At 37.1% G+C, this 23,280-nt stretch overlaps 1 protein-coding gene, 2 long non-coding RNA genes and 1 other non-coding gene across 5 annotated transcripts in view; 2 read left to right on the forward strand and 2 right to left on the reverse strand.

Moving 5' to 3' along the window:
* Positions 1 to 23,280, forward strand: part of LOC106152117 (uncharacterized) — a 130,333-nt gene that overhangs the window by 60,878 nt on the left and 46,175 nt on the right. The gene's annotated exons all lie outside the window — the stretch shown is intronic.
* Positions 1 to 23,280, reverse strand: part of LOC147761801 (uncharacterized) — a 130,906-nt gene that overhangs the window by 36,974 nt on the left and 70,652 nt on the right. The window lies entirely within an intron of this gene.
* On the reverse strand, positions 4,469 to 4,539 carry Trnag-gcc (transfer RNA glycine (anticodon GCC)). Its single transcript has one exon. It is a non-coding gene; the product is annotated as a tRNA-Gly (tRNA).
* Positions 12,240 to 23,280, forward strand: part of LOC112042142 (uncharacterized) — a 50,682-nt gene continuing 39,641 nt past the window's right edge. The window contains exons 1-3 of one of the 2 annotated variants that reach the window (XR_015334714.1): positions 12,240 to 12,367; positions 16,979 to 17,179; positions 17,493 to 17,553. This is a non-coding gene — a long non-coding RNA (uncharacterized LOC112042142). Of the gene's footprint in view, positions 12,368 to 13,638; positions 13,709 to 16,978; positions 17,180 to 17,492; positions 17,554 to 23,280 lie in introns of those variants that run through there. The other variant, XR_015334715.1, reaches the window with a different exon arrangement.

Raw genomic sequence — 23,280 nt, forward strand, 5'->3', positions numbered from 1 at the left:
CTCGCACAAAGCAGAATAGATGTTGGTAGTTATGATGAAACTTTATTATGAAGTGAGATATCAAACCCATACAAAATATTTGCTCTTGTGAAACAATTCAGTCAATGAAAGGGACCATTCCCACAGATATTTGGATCGATCTATCTCCCTGGGTAGTCTCACTAAATTGCTATCAAACTAACTGGCTTAAACGTCTGTCACGCCTAGTAAAGCTGTTAGGTGGTAATTATCTTTATCCCTAGCTGATTTGGTAGGCGTGACAGACATTTAAGCCTCTTGAGCTGATAGCAATTTAGCGTGAACCCCCAGGGAGTTAGGTCGATTCAGATGAATTGATCTAAGTATGGGATCCCAGTCTAACAGTGGAGTGGATATGAAGATTCCTGATGAAATCTAAAACAGCACTTTACAGTTTGTTTTGATATATTTTCCTAGAAATAGATCTTTTGATTTTTAGATACTAGTGAAAGAGTATTTTTTTTTTTTTTTTGAGTACATGCATGCCAATATTGTTTGTTCTTTATTATTTCACTGTAATAAAGGATGTTTTTCAGGAAAAAATGTGTGTTAAATTGTTTCTCTTTTTCTCTGATCTTTTTCTTTTCACTTACATTTTGAGAAAAAAGATAAATAATTTTTGTGAAAAAATGGAATAATATTAATAAGTATATTTTCCTATTTAAAATATACAAGTATAGAAATTTTGATTACCTCCAAATTAATGGATTATGCTTTCTGTAATGAAATGCTTTATTGAAAGATTGTCTGTATAATTAAGTAGTATTTTTGATGATAACAGACAACTGCACATGCTTTTCATTTAAATTTCTGCTGTATCTGCTCCAATCAGTTTACCTCAAATGATATCTAAAACTTTTAACTATTATGCTTATTTCATCATTTTTTATTTCCCAGTGTGAGGAGCCCTCTTTTCCTTTTTAATATCTTTATATATCTTTATATTTTTTTTTCAAATTCGCCTGCAGTACCTTTGAATGACCCCAAACTGTCACTTACTAAACGTCTTTCCATGTTCCAAACAATTAAACTAGATCAGAATTTCTGCAACATTTTTTCATTATTTGTCATGTTTTTCTATTCATTCTTTGCTGAATTATCTCACCTAAAAAAATCTAAAAACCTTTCCTTAAAATTTCCACTGTAACTTCACTAACTAGCATTTTTTTCAGACACAAGTACAATATTTTATCCGTGTTTGGCCATTTCTGCTCATTTTCATTTACTTCCTTCATTTTTTCTTTTCTTTTTTATTTTCGTTTTTGTATTTTTCGGTACGTCATGCTGATTGCCGCATAGGTCAAGGCCAGGTTTACCAATTAGGGAGGAGGGTCGATCCCCAAAGTGCAATTTTGGTTGATTTTTTTTTTTTCTGGGAAACACTTTCCTGGTATTTCCGGCGTGCCCCCCCCCCCCCTTTTTTTTTTCTTTCCTACTGTTTTCGTATTTTTCTGTGCTCAAAGGTAACATGGCTGTTAATTGTAGGCCAAAACAAACCTTTTTTACATTTTATTTTTCTAAAGAATATCAATATAGGAATTTTAATGCACTTCTCTTGGCACTTTAGTTCTTAGTACAAGATCATTCTTTATAAATGCAGAATCAAGTTGATTATTAATATCTACCGGGGCTCTCGTCCAAAAGCCCTACTCAGCCTTCCAGCTGTTACAAAATTCATCCGAAGGGCCATTCGAGCAATGATTTATAATGAGAAGGAAATTGTTTTATTTCTTGGAGGAAATAACATTTGGTAGCTTCAAATATGTATTATTTTTATCAAATAAAAAAATTGAAGATAGCTTAGATGATCAAGATCATCACTATTTGAAATCTCTGATGTGAACATGACTTCCGGACAACCTTATATTACTACAGGCAATCTAATTTGCATATAAGAGAAAAATGCATTCTTTTTCTGTTTTTGAGATGTATACAGTTTTTCTTTCATTTTCGTAAATAGCAAGTCCCACTACACTCATAAATTCCAATCATTTGATCGACATGCCCTGTTAATTAATTCATTTATATAAATTATAAACCTTAATATCACAGGCGTGAATCACGTTATCACGTCCAAGTCATAACATTGTTAAACTAGCGCCAATAACTGCAGTGGAGAATGTAGGTCAATTGCCTGTACAATTCTCCCATAGCATCATTGATTTTTTCTGGAGTGGAACATTTTAGGGAGAGACGGACGATAGAGAGAGGTATCCATTGAACTGCAAAATAAAAAGAGAGCGTGGAGCTGTTATAATCAGAGTCTATTATGCTTTTTGAAAAGAGTGTAAAAATAGCCCACTTTTCCAGTTTCACTGTGTAGCACTTTGCAGATAACATGATAATTCTCTATGCCATCTGTCTCTCCCTAACAATTTGTTGATCATGTTATTACACCTGTGTATCAAAACTATCGTTGGCAGGTTCATCTTCTGCCGGGAGTTGATCAAAGTTGTAAATCGCAAACCTGAAGAAGTTGATTAGTTTTTCACTCTTTAAATATTTTTAATAATCTCTGATTTTAAGTGATTTCAAGAGTCCCAGATATTTTGATGGCATGTTGATAATTTTCTCTTGCGTGCTTCCCAAAAAAAAAAAAACTGTCCATACACAAAAATCGATAATCGTATGGGATTTTTATACAGGCAATTGACCCACTTTGAACAAGTACAGTTATAGGCGCTTTTTAACAATTTTATGACTTGGGCGTGGAGACTTGATTCACGTCTGTGATAGGAAATTCTTTATAATGATATGATTAATAAATGGAACGTATCTACCAAATCTTTCAAAGTTTTTTTTCGCAAAAAAGGGCATTGCTTTTTAAATGATTATGGGAAATGTGTACACAACTCAAATCCAAGAAAAAAACTGTATTTTTCTCTTATATGCAAATTAGATTGCCTTGAGTAATAAACTGGCTGCAAGTGATGTTCATCTCCAGACGAGGCCGGTGCAAGCACAATCTAAATGACGCTTCACACAAAGTTGTCAGCGGGAGGGCAAACCAAGGAGTTATAACTCCTTGGGCAAACAAACATTAGTATTTTGGGAATTTTCAAGAAAGAGATATAAAAAAATCAGAATCACCGGAAATATGAAAAAGTTATTCTTAGTGGATTTAAATGTTGAACAGATAAACACTTTTATTCAAGATCTGCATGTAGTCTCTGTAAAAGCAGAAAACTGAAAATGATTCGAGTTTTTTATTTGAAAACTATTGAATGGAACGCAAACTGAACCATAGAAAATGTCTGGTTGAAATTATTTTCCTATTTTCAAATGTACATTCACAAATGAAAACGAATAAATCCAGTAAAATATACATGTGTTTGCACTGACCCAGACCCTAGCCAGTGGCAGATTTAGAGGGGGAGGTCAAGGGGGTCCTGACCCCCCTCCTCCTTCGATTTCTGGTCCCCTCTTGAAATTAGAATTTTGACTAGCTGAATCATAGTTCTAAACCATACCAAATGGCACCTTTCGCCCTCTTAAATACCAAAAATTTTCAGGGCTCTTCATCGGGCCCCGAACCCCACGCCAAGTTGGGGGATGGGGGGTCGGCTTCGCATCCGCGGAGCCCCCTTTACTGCTTCAGATAATCCTTGATCCGCCCCTGCTAGCCAACTAATTTTCAATTTATCGGCATAGGGGCGGATCCAGAGATTTTTTTCTGACAATCTTCCAAATTATCTTTGTTGACGCATCCTCCATTTTTGACCGTCTTCCGACAGAAAAAATTAGATACCCGTCAATGTTAACTCGAAAATCCAAAAGACGGCCTCAATCTGCCCCTGCATTCTCCACCCGAAACAAATTTTCTCAATTCAGGACTTTTATTTTAAAGAAATGATTTATTGTATGGAATGAAGAACTTCGTTATCTTTAAGTAAAAACTACTCATGAACTAAGAAAGACCTGTTCTTTGAAATTCCTCCTTCCCCCGCCCCATTTTTCTACTGCTACCATTCAAACAAACCGCTTTCAGCTCTTTGTGTGTAGTGAGCGTCACAAGTTTACACTTATAAAATTACATATTTGAAAATATACGTAAATATGCTTTATTCATTGTAACGTATGCATCTACATGAAAATGTACAAAGGAATGCAAATATATATAAATATGAATTATGATCCATAGTGATATTGTATGACTCCTTGTATGAAAAAAAAAATACAAAACATATTTGGCAGAGCCCAAATGGCTCTACCTACTCAACTGGTTATGGGTGCAGCACAGTCCCTTTTTTGGAAGGCTAACCATAAATAACATAATGTAAATAACATGTTTTAAAATATGGGAGAGCAAAAATAATACGGATCATATTACTACAGTTACTGACAAGGCAACCAGATGATGTCGCTTGATGAATGGATTGTTCCTTGTTATCAGCAATTTTTGCTTGTTTCTTTGCCAGAGATAAAAAAATTAAACCAGTTAAAAAACTATTGCATCGGCCGGGAATCGAACCCGGGCCGCCCGCGTGGCAGGCGAGCATTCTACCACTGAACCACCGATGCTTGATACCTTACTCCCACCCACCCCTCATCCCCACTCTCCCCCCATCCCCTTCAAACCGCAGTGTTCAACCAAGAAGTTATAATGAGAAGGAGTAGAAACGGGACATCAATTATCTCTCTCGTCCAATCAAATCGCAGCATTCTTTTCAAAGCGGCGTCCTTTGAAATTCGATCCTCGTAACTGATCTAATCCTCCGCTCGCCTCCGCGTGACTCAAGACGGAGAAGCTGAACCAGTGCGTATACGTCTTGATTTATTCATGTTTAATGCGAATATTTGGAAGTTATACTTAGAAAAACGCCAAGTCGAGCGATATAAAGGTGAGTGAGAGTTGATAATCTGCTTTGAGCATTGTTTTATGTTCATACGGTGGCTGTCAGTCAAATTTGTCAGTGCAGAAAGCAGCGTTAGCTCGAAGATCTGAGGCCGATTCAGCGGGACCTCCATATTTAGGACTTTTTTCTTCTTAAGTGCGTGATGTATGCACATAATTTATGTTTTTCTGGTTAGTTAAGCACGTGCATCATTACAATACATTCCTTTGATATTAAATGAGTCCATCCTTTAGATGAAAAACATCGTTTCAAATAGACAACTTTTCATCCGACTTTTTCAAAATGGCGGGTCCCTAAATTGGTTAGAGACAGTTGGGTGACAGTTTGGGACAATTTTTGGTAATTTTAACGTGGTGTATGCAGATAATTTATGTTTTTCTGGTTAGTTAAGCACGTGCACCATTACAATACATCATAGTGATATTAAATGAGTCAATCCTTTAGATGAAAAACATCGTTTCAAATAGACAACTTTTCATCCGACTTTTTCAAAATGGCGGGTCCCTAAATTGGTTAGAGACAGTTGGGTGACAGTTTGGGACAATTTTTGCTAATTGTACCACCAGCGTTAGCGCTGGCGGTACACATGGTTTCGGTCTCGTCCGGATCGTTCCGCCGGCTCCGCCGGACGGCTACCGTTACCGCTTCTCCTCCTAGACGGTAAGGCCCCCCATACCCATCTCATGGATTTAGGTCACCTATAATCTCAACTCGTTCCACGTAAAATTTGGGCTTTGTCGGTATTGGGGTCTGGGTGTGGCACTCATTGCAATGCACCCTTGTCTAAAAATGGCAAAATTAAATGCTAATTATCTACCCTACGGAAGGAGTTATGGGAAAAATTTCTATAGACGGCTTTCCAAAAGTCATATGTGTAGATTTCAAATATACCCTTGGATTTGACCTTTGACCTTTACTTCAAGGTCAAATGGGCCAAAATTTTCAAAAAAATGAAATTTTTTACGAAAAAAAATTTTTTTGCCCTGTTATTCAGACACCACACAGACTTAACCAATAATATTATTGGAAAGTGTTACCCTTCAGGTCATCTTTCATCTCCATGAATTTGGGGTCAATCGGTGCATTTTCACGGGAGTAGCGGCCATAAGATACCGAAACTGAAAACTGTCTCTAATTCGGGAACCGTTAATGCTAGAGACCCATTCTTTTTTGCATTTTGTAGAGCATGTAAAGCCCAACACTGGAAGTGGTCTCGGTTTTTTTGTATTCCATACGGTTTTCGAGTTACGCTGTATCAAAAAGTACATATTGGTGGTAAAAGCAAAATGTGCAGTACGGTAATGGATAATAAATTTTGAACTCTGGAAAAATAAAACATTAGGCTTGGCAAAGCAGACAACTTGTGTTCAAAAATGACATTATTTCATCAAATTTGAACTTCTGAAACTTCAGAGCACCTCTTATTTCAAGAATTTTGACCAAAATGACATTTTCTTTATTTTAATAATTTTTTCTGTCACAATTTAAGGCACATTATGGTAACTCCAAAATTATAACATTTAGTCCCTTATATCTCCAAAACTGGCAGAGATAGGTCTATAGTTACTATTGAAGTTGAATAGGAAGTCATATACTGGCAATCTATATGTGACCTTAAAATTGACCTTTGACCTACTTTTCACCATGAACTGAACTTTGCAAATTTTTCTTCCCTTTTATCTCCAAAACTGGCAGAGATAGGTCCATAGTTACTATTGAACTTGAATAGGAAGTCATATACTGGCAATCTATATGTGACCTTAAAATTGACCTTTGACCTACTTTTCACCATGAACTGAACTTTGCAAATTTTTCTTCCATTTTATCGCCAAAACTGGCAGAGATAGGTCCATAGTTACTATTGAACTTGAATAGGAAGTCATATACTGGCAATCTATATGTGACCTTAAAATTGACCTTTGACCTACTTTTCACCATGAACTGAACTTTGCAAATTTTTCTTCCCTTTTATCTCCAAAACTGTCAGAGATAGGTCCATAGTTACTATTGAACTTGAATAGGAAGTCATATACTGGCAATCTAAATGTGACCTTAAAATTGACCTTTGACCTACTTTTCACCATGAACTGAACTTTGCAAATTTTGCTTTCCTTTTATCTCCAAAACTGGCTGAGATAGGTCCGTAGTTACTATTGAACTTGAATAGGAAGTCATATACTGGCAATCTAAATGTGACCTTAAAATTGACCTTTGACCTACTTTTCACCATGAACTGAACTTTGCAAATTTTGCTTCCGTTTTATCTCCAAAACTGGCAGAGATAGGTCCATAGTTACTATTGAACTTGAATAGGAAGTCATATACTGGCAATCTAAATGTGACCTTAAAATTGACCTTTGACCTACTTTTCACCATGAACTGAACTATGCAAATTTTGTTTCCCTTTTATCTCCAAAACTGGCAGAGATAGGTCCATAGTTACTATTGAACTTGAATAGGAAGTCATATACTGGCAATATAAATGTGACCTTAAAATTGACCTTTGACCTACTTTTCACCATGAACTGAACTTTGCATGTAAAGCCCAATACTGGAGGTGGTCTCGGTTTTTTTGTATTCCATACGGTTTTCGAGTTACGCTGTATCAAAAAGTACATATTGGTGGTAAAAGCAAAATGTGCAGTACGGTAATGGATAATAAATTTTGAACTCTGGAAAAATAAAACATAAGGCTTGGCAAAGCAGACAACTTGTGTTCAAAAATGACATTATTTCATCAAACTTGAACTTCTGAAACTTCAGAGCACCTCCTATTTCAAGAATTTTGACCAAAATGACATTTTCTTTATTTTAATTAATTTTTTCTGTTCGAAATTTAAGGCACATTATGGTAACTCCAAAATTATAACATTTAGTCCCTTATATCTCCAAAACTGGCAGAGATAGGTCCATAGTTACTATTGAACTTGAATAGGAAGTCATATACTGGCAATATAAATGTGACCTTAAAATTGACCTTTGACCTACTTTTCACCATGAACTGAACTTTGCAAATTTTGCTTTCCTTTTATCTCCAAAACTGGCAGAGATAGGTCCATAGTTACTATTGAACTTGAATAGGAAGTCATATACTGGCAATACAAATGTGACCTTAAAATTGACCTTTGACCTACTTTTCACCATGAACTGAACTTTGCAAATTTTGCTTCCCTTTTGTCTCCAAAACTGGCAGAGATAGGTCCATAGTTACTATTGAACTTGAATAGGAAGTCATATACTGGCAATCTAAATGTGACCTTAAAATTGACCTTTGACCTACTTTTCACCATGAACTGAACATTGCAAATTTTGCTTCCCTTTTATCTCCAAAACTGGCAGAGATAGGTCCGTATTTTCTATTGGACTTGAATAGGAAGTCATATACTGGCAATCTTACTGTGACCTTGAAATTGACCTTTGACCTAATTTTCACCATGAACTGAACTTTGCAAATTTTGGTTTCCTTTTATCTCCAAAACTGGCTGAGATAGGTCCGTAGTTACTATTGGACTTGAATAGGAAATCATATACTGGCAATCTATATGTGACCTTCAAATTGACCTTTGACCTACTTATAATCATGAACTGAACTCTGCTAATTTCTTTCTCTTTTAACTCCAAACCTGGCAGAGATAGGTCCATAGTTACTATTGAAGTTGAATAGGAAGTCATATACTGGCAATTTACTGCGACCTTGAAATTGACCTTTGACCTACCTTACGATGAACTTAACTTTGATTGTACCATTTTAAGTTATATATATTTTTTGCGTATTTTGAAAATTCTTGTTGATTGCATTTTTATAGCTTGTCAAGCATAAGACTGGTGGCTGTGTCCCTTATTTTGTGTATGTGGGGGTCTATACGAATGCGCTTGCTCCAGCTGGTGGTACAATATTCGGAGGCGGTATCGCCTCTCTGATCCTCTAGTTTTAACGTGGTGTAAGCACATAATTTATGTTTTTCTGGTTAGTTAAGCACGTGCACCATTACAATATAACATTGTGATATTAAATGAATCAATCCTTTAGACGAAAAACATCATTTCAAATAAACAACTTTTCATGGGACTTTTTCAAAATGGTGGGTCCAAAATTTGATGACAGGGAACTCTCGGAATTTTTTTCAATTTTTCATTGCAATATGATGTTTGCAGAGTTTCGTTTAGGATATAGAGTTATATTTTGTAATGAATTCTGCACTTACTCATTTCAGGTTGAAGAGAATGCAGGTGAAAGATCTTTAGTTTTGCTGGCAGATGTACATGTAGCCATAATTGGACAGTCAAATTGATTGTTTCCAGCAGCAACTTGATGAGGCACAAGGCTCTGTTTTCTTACCACCACTAATATTAAACTATAGTGCACAAGAGGTGCAAGTTTTTAAAGGGAATTTATTGGTCCAAGTTTTAAAAGGGAATTTAGTGTTCACTGGCTAATTGTCTAAAGTATAAAATAAAATAATCACCACATCAAAATAAAAACTAACCATTTTTGTATTGCTTTAATCACTGTTGGGTGTAACAATATTGATATATTTTCATTGCTGGTACTTTGTTTTAGATGTTATACAAGTTGCTCGAATGTTGAAATAAAGCAATATCAATCAATAAAAATATTTCTTTGTTTTTTTCTTCTAATGAATTTAAACTATCAGTCTACTATAAGTTGGCCTCATGTAATAGACAAAGATATAAACAAAAATATGTATTAATGAAATTTTATTTAGAATCATACTAAGTGCAATAACTTATTTACATTTCCCAAATTTTCCTGTTTAAGCTCTACCTGGTATATAAGCAATAATGTGCCAAAATAGAAAGAAACGAGGCTGGCATACGGAAATTGCAAGTACTACTGTTTTGTGTACACGGCTGTGAATTGAATGTGTCATTCCTAGATGAAGGTAAATTTCCTTTACACGACAAAAATAATTTGAGAATATGAGACTTCTACAGGTGCAAATTTTAGCGTTGAAGGTGGGTTTGTGAAATTGTTCTCATACATTCTTGATGTGAAACTAAATTTTGTATAACTGATCGGCTCTAGATCAAATGAAGGTGTATCTTGCATAATTTGAGTTTTATTTCCCGAAATGGTTGCGTCCAGGCTGGAAATCTCTCTCTACACCTTTCTGTAATCCCACCATGTTTTCTCTGTGAGATTATTAGAGACTTCGCGAGGCTTTATCCCAATTGGCTGAGGCAACCCACGTGAATGGTCTTTTGAATATGTATTAGGCACAAGCTCTCCCTAAGACCACAAGCTGGGTAATTGTTAGGATTAAGCCCGTTACGAGGATAGGATGAAAGGAAACCCCTTGTTTCTACTCCTTCTCATTATAACTTCTTGGTTCAACGGTTGTCAAAGCCTGGGTCCGGTTGGGCAACACTTTAAAGATACCACAAGATATTAAAAACTGAGCAACCAATGTTTCTTTTATTTTAAATATCAATAAACATATTTATTTCCGTGGAATGCAATGATTTACATAATCACAGGTAGTCCTATCTCTGACATGGCCACTCATAGAGCGCATTCTCAACGAAATAAGCCAGGCTTTACAAAGCCGGTGACCTAAAAATGGAGGACGTACATAAAAGAAAAACCGCCTAATCTTTTAATAGTCTCTCCGCCTCTCACACGCCTCCCCACACGTCGTCCCGGCGGGGTACAGTAATTAAATCTCGGCTCCGAACATTAATATTTCCGCGAATATCTCTGGTGATATTATCTCCGTAGATAGTCGATTCATTGCTGCTCTACGGGCCAAATTATTCCTTTTTCGTCTCTGTTTTCAAAGATAATAGAACAGAAGAGCTTTTTTCCTTCGATCGCCTTCAGCCGCCATGCTTTCTTTACCACGAGTTTAACTGATGAGCATGCGCACTTAATATTTCTCAGGTAGCTTCCGCATGGCGAACGGAGACGCGATTTAATTACTGTACCCCGCAGGGACGACGTGTGGGGAGGCGGAGAGACTATTATGAGATTAGGCGGTTTTTCTTTCATGTACGTCCGCCATTTTTAGGTCACCGGCTTTGTAAAGCCTGGCTTACTTCGTTGAGAATGCGCTCATAGATGTGCGTGATGACAATGATTACTGACACAGGTATTCTTGTTACGCGTTCAGTGTATTTTGAACACGGAACATGTATAACATACTTCCTTTAAACAAAAGATGTCCTAAGAGGCATAGTTTTTTATTATTATTTTATTTTAATTTTTGAAACTACTGCCGACTTTTCCAACACTGTCCCTTTGGCGCAATTATAAATTTCTAAATTTGTGTTATTTAAACGTTATTTAAACGAGTCATTGATCGCCCCGTCCCTGTATTAAGATTCGATGTTTAATCTAAGCCTTGGTATTATAATTTACCTGTAAATGAATGGCCAATGATTTACAACAACACTTTCCTGGCTAGTACTGAAGTACATGTAGGTCTACATCCACAAATCACATACTGTACCGGGCATGGCTTCGTTTTCCTTGTAGGCCTATAAGCCACAAGAATCTTTTTTTTAATTTTTTTCTGACGTGACCTTGCATGTCGTCAAATACAAACGATTTTATTTCTGGCTTCAAGTTGTGAGATGTCACGGCTACCTCCATGACTGAGAAGTTTAGAGGAATCCACTGGCAATGTAAGAAATCCATGAAAGTAAAGTAGGCCCTACCGGTATTGATAATTACTATCTTCATAACACGCTTTTGCCCTCTCCACTTTCCTCAGCCACTTTGGAGAAGAGACTATAAATAGGCTATACGTATGTCAGGGGAAGAATTCATTCAGGCCAGAGATCGCCAAGACATGTTCAAGTAAAAAGTTTCCCATTTTTAGGGTTTTAAAGCTTTACCACGGCACTTGACAATAATTCCTTTGAAGTTGGCATTGCGGCGCATCTTTATAATAAATAAATAAAGAATAAGTATAATAATTAATGTTTCTTATTGCTGCTCATTACAAGGAGGGCATCATAATATCTTGTTGTATTCTAAATATTTCGAATATTTCATTCGTTCTCAATTTTTAAAATATTCTGTGTTATTTTACATGTAACATGTAGCGGCCAGGTTGGTTTCTTTGCGGAGTGTTTGGAGCATTTATATTACTAATTTAGGGAGGTTTTTCACTCTCTTTTTTTTTTTTTTTTTTTTCATCTTCAAATAGGCCTTGGCAAAATGAAAAAATAACAATGCAGTTCTGAAAAATGTGCTCAAATGAGCTCCGACGAAGCAGAAGCGCGAAAGTCCGCTGAAAGGCAGGTGCAAGGTAAAACACAATCACGGTTGAGACACCAAGGCGTCTTTGGCTAACCTCGCGTCAGGTCCGATAATTTACGAGATTCAAATCGTGAAAGAAGCCTCTCGTGCTTGTTTTCTCCTCAACCAATTAGTTTGCCAGCCGTGCCTGGTATGGGGGCCTGGGTTATAGTAGATGATGTGACAGAACTTACGGCAAAAGCTTGGGTGTAGACGACAGTAGTCTAACGTAAGTTTATGCACATAGTACTTGTGGGCATAGTAGGCCTACTAATACTTGTGTGTGTTTTTCTTTTCTTCTTTTTAGAGAAAATGAATCATCTGTGGAAAAAATTCTCCTTGGATATGTCCTCCATGGTGTTCTCACGGCAGTTGAAAGGGTATTTTATGTCAAGAACATCAAGTCCGCAACATAAACATGTGATAATGCCATCTGGTGATGCACCAAAATGTGGTTTTTGTGGTGAAAGCAGTAAGCCTGACTTTGTTAAATGGGCCTCAGAATGTTGAAGCCCAACATGGTCTGCCACATACACTCTTCCTGATGGGCACAGCTTTGGCTTGCATGAGTCTTCCTGAACAACATGCCTGTACAGATCATACACATTCTCCTCATTCTCTCTCCTCCACTCAACAGCAGGTACTCTAAAAGACTGGTCAGATGGTTTGGATATTTTCTGTAGCAGTGTAGAGGACGGCTTGGAAACACTTGTCTGCACAACGTCACCAGTAATAGATGCAGTTATTCTGCCAGTTCTTATTTCATGCCAGGCTGAGGATGAGGATTGAAACTTTGTTGTCTCCTCAACACTTTTAATTTCCTCAGGGGTTATATCGTGTTTAGCATAAATGTCATTACACATATAAATCATATCTTCCTTGCTAAGGGTCGTGTATTGTTCCTTGTAGAGAGTTCTCAGATTGTCTGGAACCATGGTAACAGGGGAAAAATCTTCAGATTTTTCTTCTATGAAGGCCTCATTGTACTCGCTCCAAGCACTAAGTCCGACTACAGCAGTCCCATGTATAATTGACTGTAGGAATCTGTGCTGTTCCTCGTAAGTGGCTGGCCGCGGCATTTCCCTGTGGACTCTTGTGCTCTCCCTCAGCTTTTTCTTAGCCTCTTCACTGTATAGATGCAATGGGGGCTGGTTCAACATCCTTAACATAGCATTCATTCCACTGACATGGCAAATCAGTGCAGGCAGAGGTTGTGTATCCTAGCCTCACTGTGGTTTCTACTTTATACAGCACCATTCCAATGTATGAACACGTTTCCCCCAATCTGAAAAAAGAGAGCAGATGTTCATAACTTGTACAGGATTTGGAACATCATTTCAAACAGGCCTTAAAGATTAAAATAATGACTTACCCAAGTGTAAGTTATATGGAAAAATTGCATTCTTTACACTAGTATATGACTTCTACAACTTAAAACAGATCTTCTGAGACAGTAAGTATTTTACTGTGTTAGTGCAGATGAGCTAGATCACCTATAATGCACTCTATGTTTGCATAAGTGAACAGTTAGTTGTTGGAGGGTCAGAGGTCCAGCTAGATGAGATGACAGGTATGTTGAGATTTCATGCTGATTTCGGTCTCCCTTGGGACTCCAAGAAGTCTGTCCTCCTCAATGGAGTCAAGACTGGAGTTGGGGTCGATGTTATTTGACACCAAGTTCAGCCTCGCCCAATTGCGTTTCCACCTCCATAGGCTGAACCGAGCCACTCCCATCAACCACCTGGGTAATGAGGGTAATGTTTAGGTCTTTCCGAAGCCTGAAATTGCAAGTCTACTGTCCATCATACTCCATGGAGGGAGCAGATTTCAAGACTCGCGCAGGTGGTGTATAATTCTTGGGAAGGCACCAAACATTTTTCTCAATCCAGTTTTTGGACGCAAGCCCCCTGGATTGTAATTGGTAGGCCACCTGCTGCAACCATGCCAGAGGCATGGCATAACTACCTGGGGAACTAAGCCCCTTTTTATAGATGGTAGCCACCCCTGCCACCAGTGTTTTGAAATATAGGCTTTGATCTTCCCCAGGCAGAGCCTGGGCCAAATCCTGGATAAATTGGGCACCAGGTACATCTATTGGAGACTTGCCTCAGTTTTCGGCCTTACAAGCTCACGGTACCCTTACCCTTTCACTTTTCCTGGACATGTCTTCGGAGTATTCATGGACAATGTGGAAGATGGGCTTGAACTTCTCACTCACACCAAGCATATATTTCCAAGCAATACGTTGAACAGTGACAACTGTAAATGTGTGAAATATAAGTATTACAGAAACATATCACTTATTTGATGAATACTTAAAATATCTATTTAATTAAATTTTAACATGTTAAAAAGAGTACTTACCCATTCTGTCTTTCAGAAAATCATTATCTTGTACTGTAGGCAGGAAATTTTTAATGGGTATGTCCCTTGCCGAAATGCAGTTTCTGTAGTTGTCATCCAGATGCATGAAACTATAGATTATTAGTACCACCAGCGTGTATGCTGGCGGTACTCATGGTTTTAGTCCCGACCCGTCTCATACAGCTCCTGCGGCTCTCCTCCTAGACAGCAAGGATCTGTGTCCTCATCTCTTGGATTTAGGTCATATATAATCTCAACTTGAACCCCCAGGTTTTTTTGTCTCAGATGGTGCATTGGCCTGGGTGTGACGCTCGTTGAAACGCACCCTTGTCAAAATTTTTGAAAATTCAATGCTAAATATTTCCCAAACCAATGGAATTATGGGAAAAATTTCTACAGATGGCTGACCAAAAGTCATATATGGAGATTTCAAATATACCCTTGGATTTGACCTTTGACCTTTATTTCAAGGTCAAATGGGCCAAAATTAAAAAAAAAAACGAAATTTTTTACAAAAAAAAAAATTATTTGCCCTGATATTCAGAAACTACACAGACCTAACCAATAATATTATTGGAAAATGTTACCCTTAGGGTCATCTTTCATCTCCGTTAATATGGGGTCAATTGGTGCATTTTGACGGGAGAAGTGGCCATAAGTTACCGAAACTGAAAACTGTCTCTAATTTGGGAACCGTTAATGCTAGAGACCCATTCTTTTTTGCATTTTGTAGAGCATGTAAAGCCCAACACTGGATGTGGTATCCGTATTTTTGTATTTCATACAGTTTTCGTGTTATGCTGTATTAAAAAGTAAATTGTGGTGGTGAAAGCAAAATGTGCAGTATGGTAATGGATAATAAATTTTGAACCCCAGGAAAATAAAACATAAGGCTTGGCAAGGCAGACATCTTCTGGTCAAAAATGACATTATTTCATGAAATTTGAACATCTGGAACTTCTGAGCACCTCCCATTTCAAGAATTTCAACCAAAATGACCTTTTCTTTATTTTAATAAATTTTTTCTGTAGGAAATTTATGGCACATTATGGTAACCCCAAAATTATAACATTTAGTCCCTTATATCTCCAAAACTGGCAGAGATAGGTCCATAGTTACTATTGAAGTTGAATAGGAAGTCATATACTGGCAATCTAAGTGTGACCTTGAAATTGACCTTTGACCTACTTTTCATCATGAATTGAACTTTGTAAAATTTGGTTCCCTTTTATCTCCAAAACTGGCAGAGATAGGTCCATAGTTACTATTGAACTTGAATAGGAAGTCATATACTGGCAATTTACTGTGACCTTAAAGTTGACCTTTGACCTACTTTTTATGATGAACTGAATTTTGATTGTACCATTTTTGGTTATATTTATTTTTGCATATTTTGAGAAGTCTTGTTGATTGCATTTTATAGAGCTTGTCAAGCACAAGACTGGTGGTGGTGTCTCTTTTTATTTGGGGGGGGGGTTCCATATGAATGCGCTTGCTCCAGCTGGTTGTACTATATCCGGAGGCAGTATCGCCTCTCTGATCCTCTAGTTTTTATTTGAACCTGTCACATTGCCAGCTGACATGCTGCCATGTGTCATGCTGCCAGGTGTCACATTACAGGGATGCTAGTCTTCCGGTTTTTACCAGAATTCCGGTTTTTTGCGTCCAGTTATAAAATTTTCTGGTACTATATTTTGTTCCGGAATTCTCGTTTTTAACGTGGTCGCGGACTGGACGAACGATGCGTCAGAGGAACGTCGCATTTCAACCATTGCGACAGAGCTGCGTTTCAACACAATATCTAGTCACAACCGTAGCACGTGATTTATTTATGGCGCTTGATTGGTTGGAAATGTAGGCTTTAATGTCGGCACCCATGTGGAAAGTTTTGACACCGCGTGCGCGGAATTTTGAACTAAACCAAACTAAATGGATTTCGCGGAGAGGGGAACAGACGATATTAGCCATTACCAATCTTTGAAAATGATAAATGAAAGGGATTAACATTTAGTGACTATCATTATCATGCTGGTGATTATCAAGCTTACGTGAGGGATCATTACTGTCTACTATGGGTGGTAGGTGTTTATGTACTGATGGCACTTCCATCTTGTCAATGTCAAGATTATCCTTGGAAACAACTGTTGAAAATTACCATGAAGTTGTGATGACATATATTGCAATATATTTATTAAATAAAATTTGAAATATAGTAATTGTTTCATAATCAATTTGTACCCCCCCCCCCCCCCCCGGTCTTTGCCAAAAAAAAGTTCAGGTTTTCTTTCCGGACCCCACTAGCATCCCTGCACATTAGTAGGTGTAACATTTCATATTCCTTCATAAGGCTATTAGATGTCACTCTTTCAAGTGTCAATGTCAGGTGTCACTATATCAGGTGTCACTGTGTCAGGTGTCTGTCTTGATAACTCCTATTTCTTCATAAGTACATGTGTAATCTTGTCTCTTTTTCCAGTGTCCCTTTTTGTACGACATGGTGGCTTCTGAGAGAACTGATTCCCAGGCTGGCTGCATGAACATGACTTTTTTAAATGGAAGGGTAATGGACACCTGCGGAAGCATCCCTTTGTCTTACTTTCATGTACAAAACATGAAATATGGCAAATTTTATGATTAATAAAATGTGAAAAGCCAGAAGTGGAAACCATGGTAACAGGTAATTACATGGTCTACTTCCCTTTCTCCATGAAAAAAAAACTCACCAGTAATAAACTCTTTTGTTTCTTTTGGGTTTGAGTGATTTTTGTCTTGTTGACCAATTACTGTAATTTTCCCACTTTCCTCACATTACATCACAAAAGTGCACTTCAAGTAGTAACAGCCAACTGATGTGCCTATTATAGCTTAATATAGGTACAGATATTAACATTGATCTCTGTTTTTTACTGCTGTAAGGATTTACACATGTACAAGTATCACAAATATTGAAACAGATTTGGTAATGCTAACATTGTTTTTATTTCTTTCAGTCTGGGAATAGTGTCAGTCTCAGAAGTCAGAGCTGTCACCAGTACTAGTATCCTCTACAATGTAAGTACATTTGAATTTTTTTCACAGTCCAGTCACCAAAGTAGGTGGGACACTTGTACACCATGATTTGGAAATTTTCTTACAATTGATTTCTTCATTTATTAAAGGGATAACAACTGTTCCTTTTGGTCAAAAAACAGATTTTCCTGGGGCAATCGACAATTTGCCCATATTTATATCAGTGGTTAATGAATCCATTCATACATTCATTTCTAAGTTGTTTCAGTGAATTTATTGTAAAATATGCATCTTACAAGGACAGTTGTTATCCCTTTAAGATAAAGTGTGTCCCGTCACAAACCTACTGTTCCCAGTCAGCCACTTGTGGTCAAGAAGATGTCTGGAGATGTCACCAATAGATTCCCAGCAGATTCCATAGAAACTTCCCCTTGACCCAGCTGATTGCAGAGGCACCTGGAAAAAGTGGTGTTCATGCACAGTAATAACTTGACATTTGTTTGCCAATGTTCCCTATGTGTATATGCATAATCAGCTATATAATTATGATTACATGATTCATGTTCAAGGATGTACTTTCTGAATCAGTGAAAATGGCCACAGAATATAATTATATTTCAGCAGGTGTACTAATACTACCAATACCAATTGACAGATTTTCACAGAGATTGCTTTCTAACGTTATCATGGTATAAAGTCTTATGGCATAGTTCATCATGCATATAGGTGGTGCTTAACTTAGAATATTCTTTTTTGCTTTGTTGCCTGTTGGATCATGGTGAACCATACTCTTTATTGTACCACCAGCGTAGGCGCTGGCGGTACACATGGTTTTAGTCCCGACCCGTATGTTCCACCGGCTCCTGCGGCTCCGCCGCCAAGTCACCGTTACCGCTTCTCCTCCTAGACAGTAAGGGCCTCCATACCCATCTCTTGGATTTAGGTCACGTATAATCTCAACTCGTTCCACGTAAAATTTGGGCTTTGTCAGTATTGGGGTCTAGGTGTGGCACTCATTGCAATGCACCCTTGTCCAAAAATGGCAAAATTAAATGCTAATTATCTCCCCTACGGAAGGAATTATGGAAAAAATTTCTACAGACAGCTTTCCAAAAGTCATATGTGTAGATTTCAAATATGCCCTTGGATTTGACCTTTGACCTTTATTTCAAGGTCAAACGGGCCAATATTTTCAAAAAAACAAAATTTTTGCCGAAAAAAAAATTATTTGCGCTCTTATTCAGACACCACACAGACTTAACTAATAATATTAATGGAAAGTGTTACCCTTCGGGTCATCTTTCATCTCCGTGAATTTGGGGTCAATCGGTGCATTTTCATGGGAGTAGCGGCCATAAGATATCGAAACTGAAAACTGTCTCTAATTCGGGAACCGTTAATGCTAGACACCCATTCTTTTTTGCATTTTGTAGAGCATGTAAAGCCCAACACTGAAGGTGGTCTCCATTTTTTTGTATTCCATACGGTTTACGAGTTACGCTGTATCAAAAAGTACATATTGGTGGTGAAAGTAAAATGTGCAGTACGGTAATGGATAATAAATTTTGAACTTCGGAAAAATAAAACATAAGGCTTGGCAAAGCAGACAACTTGTGGTCAAAAATGACATTAATCCATCAAATTTGAACATCTGGAACTTCAGAGCACCTCCCATTTCAAGAATTTTGACCAAAATGACCTTTTCTTTATTTTAATTAATTTTTTCTGTAGGAAATTTATGGCACATTATGGTAACTCCAAAATTATACCATTTAGTCCCTTATATCTCCAAAACTGGCAGAGATAGGTCCATAGTTACTATTGAAGTTGAATAGGAAGTCATATACTGGCAATCTACATGTGACCTTAAAATTGACCTTTGACCTACTTTTCACCATGAACTTAACTTTGCAAAATTTGCTTCCCTTTTATCTCCAAAACTGGCAGAGATAGGTCCATAGTTTCTATTGTAGTTGAATAGGAAGTCATATACTGGCAATCTAAATGTGACCTTAAGATTGACCTTTGACCTACTTTTCACCATGAACTGAACTTCACAAATTTTGCTTCCCTTTTATCTCCAAAACTGGCAGAGATAGGTCCATAGTTACTATTGAACATGAATAGGAAGTCATATACTGGCAATCTAAATGTGACCTTAAAATTGACCTTTGACCTACTTTTCACCATGAACTGAACTTCACAAATTTTGCTTCCCTTTTATCTCCAAAACTGGCAGAGATAGGTCCATAGTTACTATTGAACATGAATAGGAAGTCATATACTGGCAATCTAAATGTGACCTTAAAATTGACCTTTGACCTACTTTTCACCATGAACTGAACTTTGCATATTTTGCTTCCCCTTTATCTCCAAAACTGGCAGAGATAGGTCCATAGTTACTATTGAACGTGAATAGGAAGTCATATACTGGCAATCTAAGTGTGACCTTGAAATTGACCTTTGACCTACTTATTATCATGAACTGAATTCTGCTAATTTCTTTCTCTTTTAACTCCAAACCTGGCAGAGATAGGCACATAGTTACTATTGAAGTTGAATAGGAAGTCATATACTGGCAATTTACTGTGACCTTGGAATTGACCTTTGACCTACCTTACGATAAACTTATATATATATTTTTTGCATATTTTGAAAATTCTTGTTGATTGCATTTTTACAGCTTGTCAAGCACAAGACTCGTGGCTGTGTTCCTTATTTTGTGTATGTGGGGGTCTATACGAATGCGCTTGCTCCAGCTTGTGGTACAATATTCGGAGGCGGTATCGCCTCTCTGATCCTCTAGTTTACCATGTTTTACAGTCATATATGATGGCAGAGGATTATTATTATTATTATTACCAAACTTGCAACCTGAGGGTTGGATAATTACAATCATTGCATCACAGTCGGATAAAACCATTAGTAAGTAAGAACAAAATAATATTAAAAGACATATGTAAGCAAATTTAAAACAAAATGTCTAAAATGCAAGGTTAAAAAAAAGGAATAAAAGTCTATCAGTTAATTCTGAAACTTGTATATGGCACTTGTTAAAAAGTCTCTCATTGATCATTTGGTTTTAATTTTAGGTCTTCTAAAAGTTTCCTGTTCCCTCAATGAATATTTGGCATTTTGTTTTGGTTGCAAAAGATAATACAGTCTATGATCCGGTTCATTTGATATACTAATAAACAATTTTTTGCATGCATTGATCCGTCTTTCACTCAGTAGTTCAAGTTTACTATGTTCACAAGCAGCGTCATATTCAAGTTCAGGATAAATTATCTTTGTGATGTTTGATGTTTGAGTTGTTTGCTTGGATTTTTTGTAATGATAGTTTAAGAAAAAAAAAAACAATGAAGACAACACATTCTATCCTTGCAAACACTATAGATATGTACAGTGTGACTGCCCTCAGCTTATGCAAATTACCTAAATAATTTTCTTATCCTCTAACATAGGTATATGATATAAGTTTTGACCAAAAGACACATACAGGGAATGTGGCAGGATATGTAGGTCTACCTAGTGTTGCGTCCTTTGCATGCGTGTCTGACTCGTTCCATTTGGATTTAAAAAGGGTGTTAATAGATAGGGCCTATAACAATGAAGATTTAGGATGTTGATTTTCTGATGGGGCAAAACATAATATTCTGTCTTCGTACTTATCTGATATATACTGCAACAAATCTTCTGGTTGCAAGCATGTTACAAGGGGTGCACTTGTTTCTGTAACTTCATCTGTAATATTATCTGAAAAATATAAGAACAATAATCCTATTTATCAAAATATTTTTGTAAATGTAGGTCTTTGTTAGTATTTGTATATATTCTCATTGGTCTGTCTATCCGCGTCGTTGCTGTTGCCGTTACTGTCAGGCACATGACATATCCCATAACTGTCCAACTGTATTTTTGTTTTACTTGAAATTTACTGAGTGGCTTTTTTGGTTAAGAAGCAGATTGCAAATTTCACTTATCACAGAGAGGTAAAACAACATATCATGGAGCCGTGGATAAAGTTATGTTTTCAAAGTTTAAGCAATAACTAATTTAAAAGCAGATATAGCATTGAAGATAAGTCAATCCTGTACAAATGCACTTTTTACTTCAATGTATTTTCACTATTATTACCTTTATTTCTGGCAACTAAGCGCCGATGTCTAAGTCTTGTGCCCATTCTCTTCTGGATATAGCCTGTGCATTCTTCTTTAGTAATTTCAATGTCCAGACCATAGGGCTGCTGTTGCTGGACCCTCCAGAAGGCTGGGCTGTCCCCATCCCCTACAAATGGATTGTAGCATAACCAATCAAGTTACATGGAATGACTGTATAAAATGGCACCCTCAGCTTCCATGGCCTGGGTTGAGCCTTCGTGGTTGCAAGGGCACTCCTCGAAGTGTTTCAGTTGAAAGTCAACCCCTTCCACCGTGGTGTGGGGCAGCTTTTGAAAATGGTCACGTCTGACAGATGGTACACATATAGTGAAGGTCCAGAATTTCCCCCGTATCCACTGAAATTGCAGCTACAAATCCATGTTTAGACAAGTTTCTGGTTTGCCAGGAACCGTCGATGGTAACCCCATAGTCCACAATTTCCCCTGGATCGACATCGCTCCCTCGGAAGACCTGCTTCATGGGAAGCGCGGCGCTATACATGCTTTCCTGAGCTCTCTCCCTGGCGTGGTTGCCTAAGACCTGTGTGTAGAGACGCCAACTGTTGTTAGCCACTAGAGCCGGCCTGGAGAGGTTCTCAGCAGTAGTGTTCCCCCTTCCAATAGCTTGCATGCCTTGTTGACTTCGAAAAACCTCCCCGTCTTTCGCAATGTAGAAGTCCAGCCTTCCTCTGGCACACCACCGCATGCCGTGCATGCCCATCTCATACCCCTACCATAGTATGAAACATTTTACTTTTAATACTGCCTTAAATTCTTTAAATTAATTTTGATTTAAATCTCCATTGATTTAAATTTCCCATTACAAATTTCCTACATATTCACAATATGAAAACATCTTGAATCCATCTCACAATAGTAAGACTTTTGATATCTCCATTCTTCCTAACTTCTTCTGTCACAGTCACCTATAACCAATAAAGATCAGATAAATATAAAAACTCAAAATATATCATTACATCTTTTATCACATAAGTAGTAAAATTAAATGATATAAATGATATATAAGCTACATATTTACTCCACTAAATCCGTATAACAGATATCCAAATTTCTGTCTTCAAATATGTATAATAGTGTTATAAATAAAATCAAGAAAGTATCTCTTACCTCAAAGAAACCTTTTTAGTATAATACAAAAATTCCATAACTTCCCCCATTTTCTTCAAACTTGTAACCTTATTACATTTCCCTAAGTCACCTGTAAACAACAATAAAATTAATAATAAATCAATACATTTATAAATACTTCCAACATACCATATTATATACGCACATAAAAAATATACCCCTACGGATACATCTTCTGCTCTGCAATAAGAAAAAAGGAAAAACATCTCTACCATACAAAAATTCACCTGAAATAATATATATCCCTCATAAGAAAAGTAACTTTAAGCATTGTTCCCTGCTTATAAAGTTTTTTATCTTTTCTAAATTTTCTACTTAAATTTTTTGTGATTTCACATACAGTCCTTCAAAACCCCATATATCAAAAATATATATCCAAATGGGTACATCTTCTGCTCTGTAGCAACAAAGACATGTTTTCCCAACCTCAACTTTACAAATTCCTTCAACTTCTTTTTCCT

This window comes from Lingula anatina, chromosome 5 (genome assembly GCF_051362555.1).
Source record: "Lingula anatina isolate TDL-2025a chromosome 5, LinAna3.0, whole genome shotgun sequence".
Classification (NCBI taxonomy): domain Eukaryota; kingdom Metazoa; phylum Brachiopoda; class Lingulata; order Lingulida; family Lingulidae; genus Lingula; species Lingula anatina.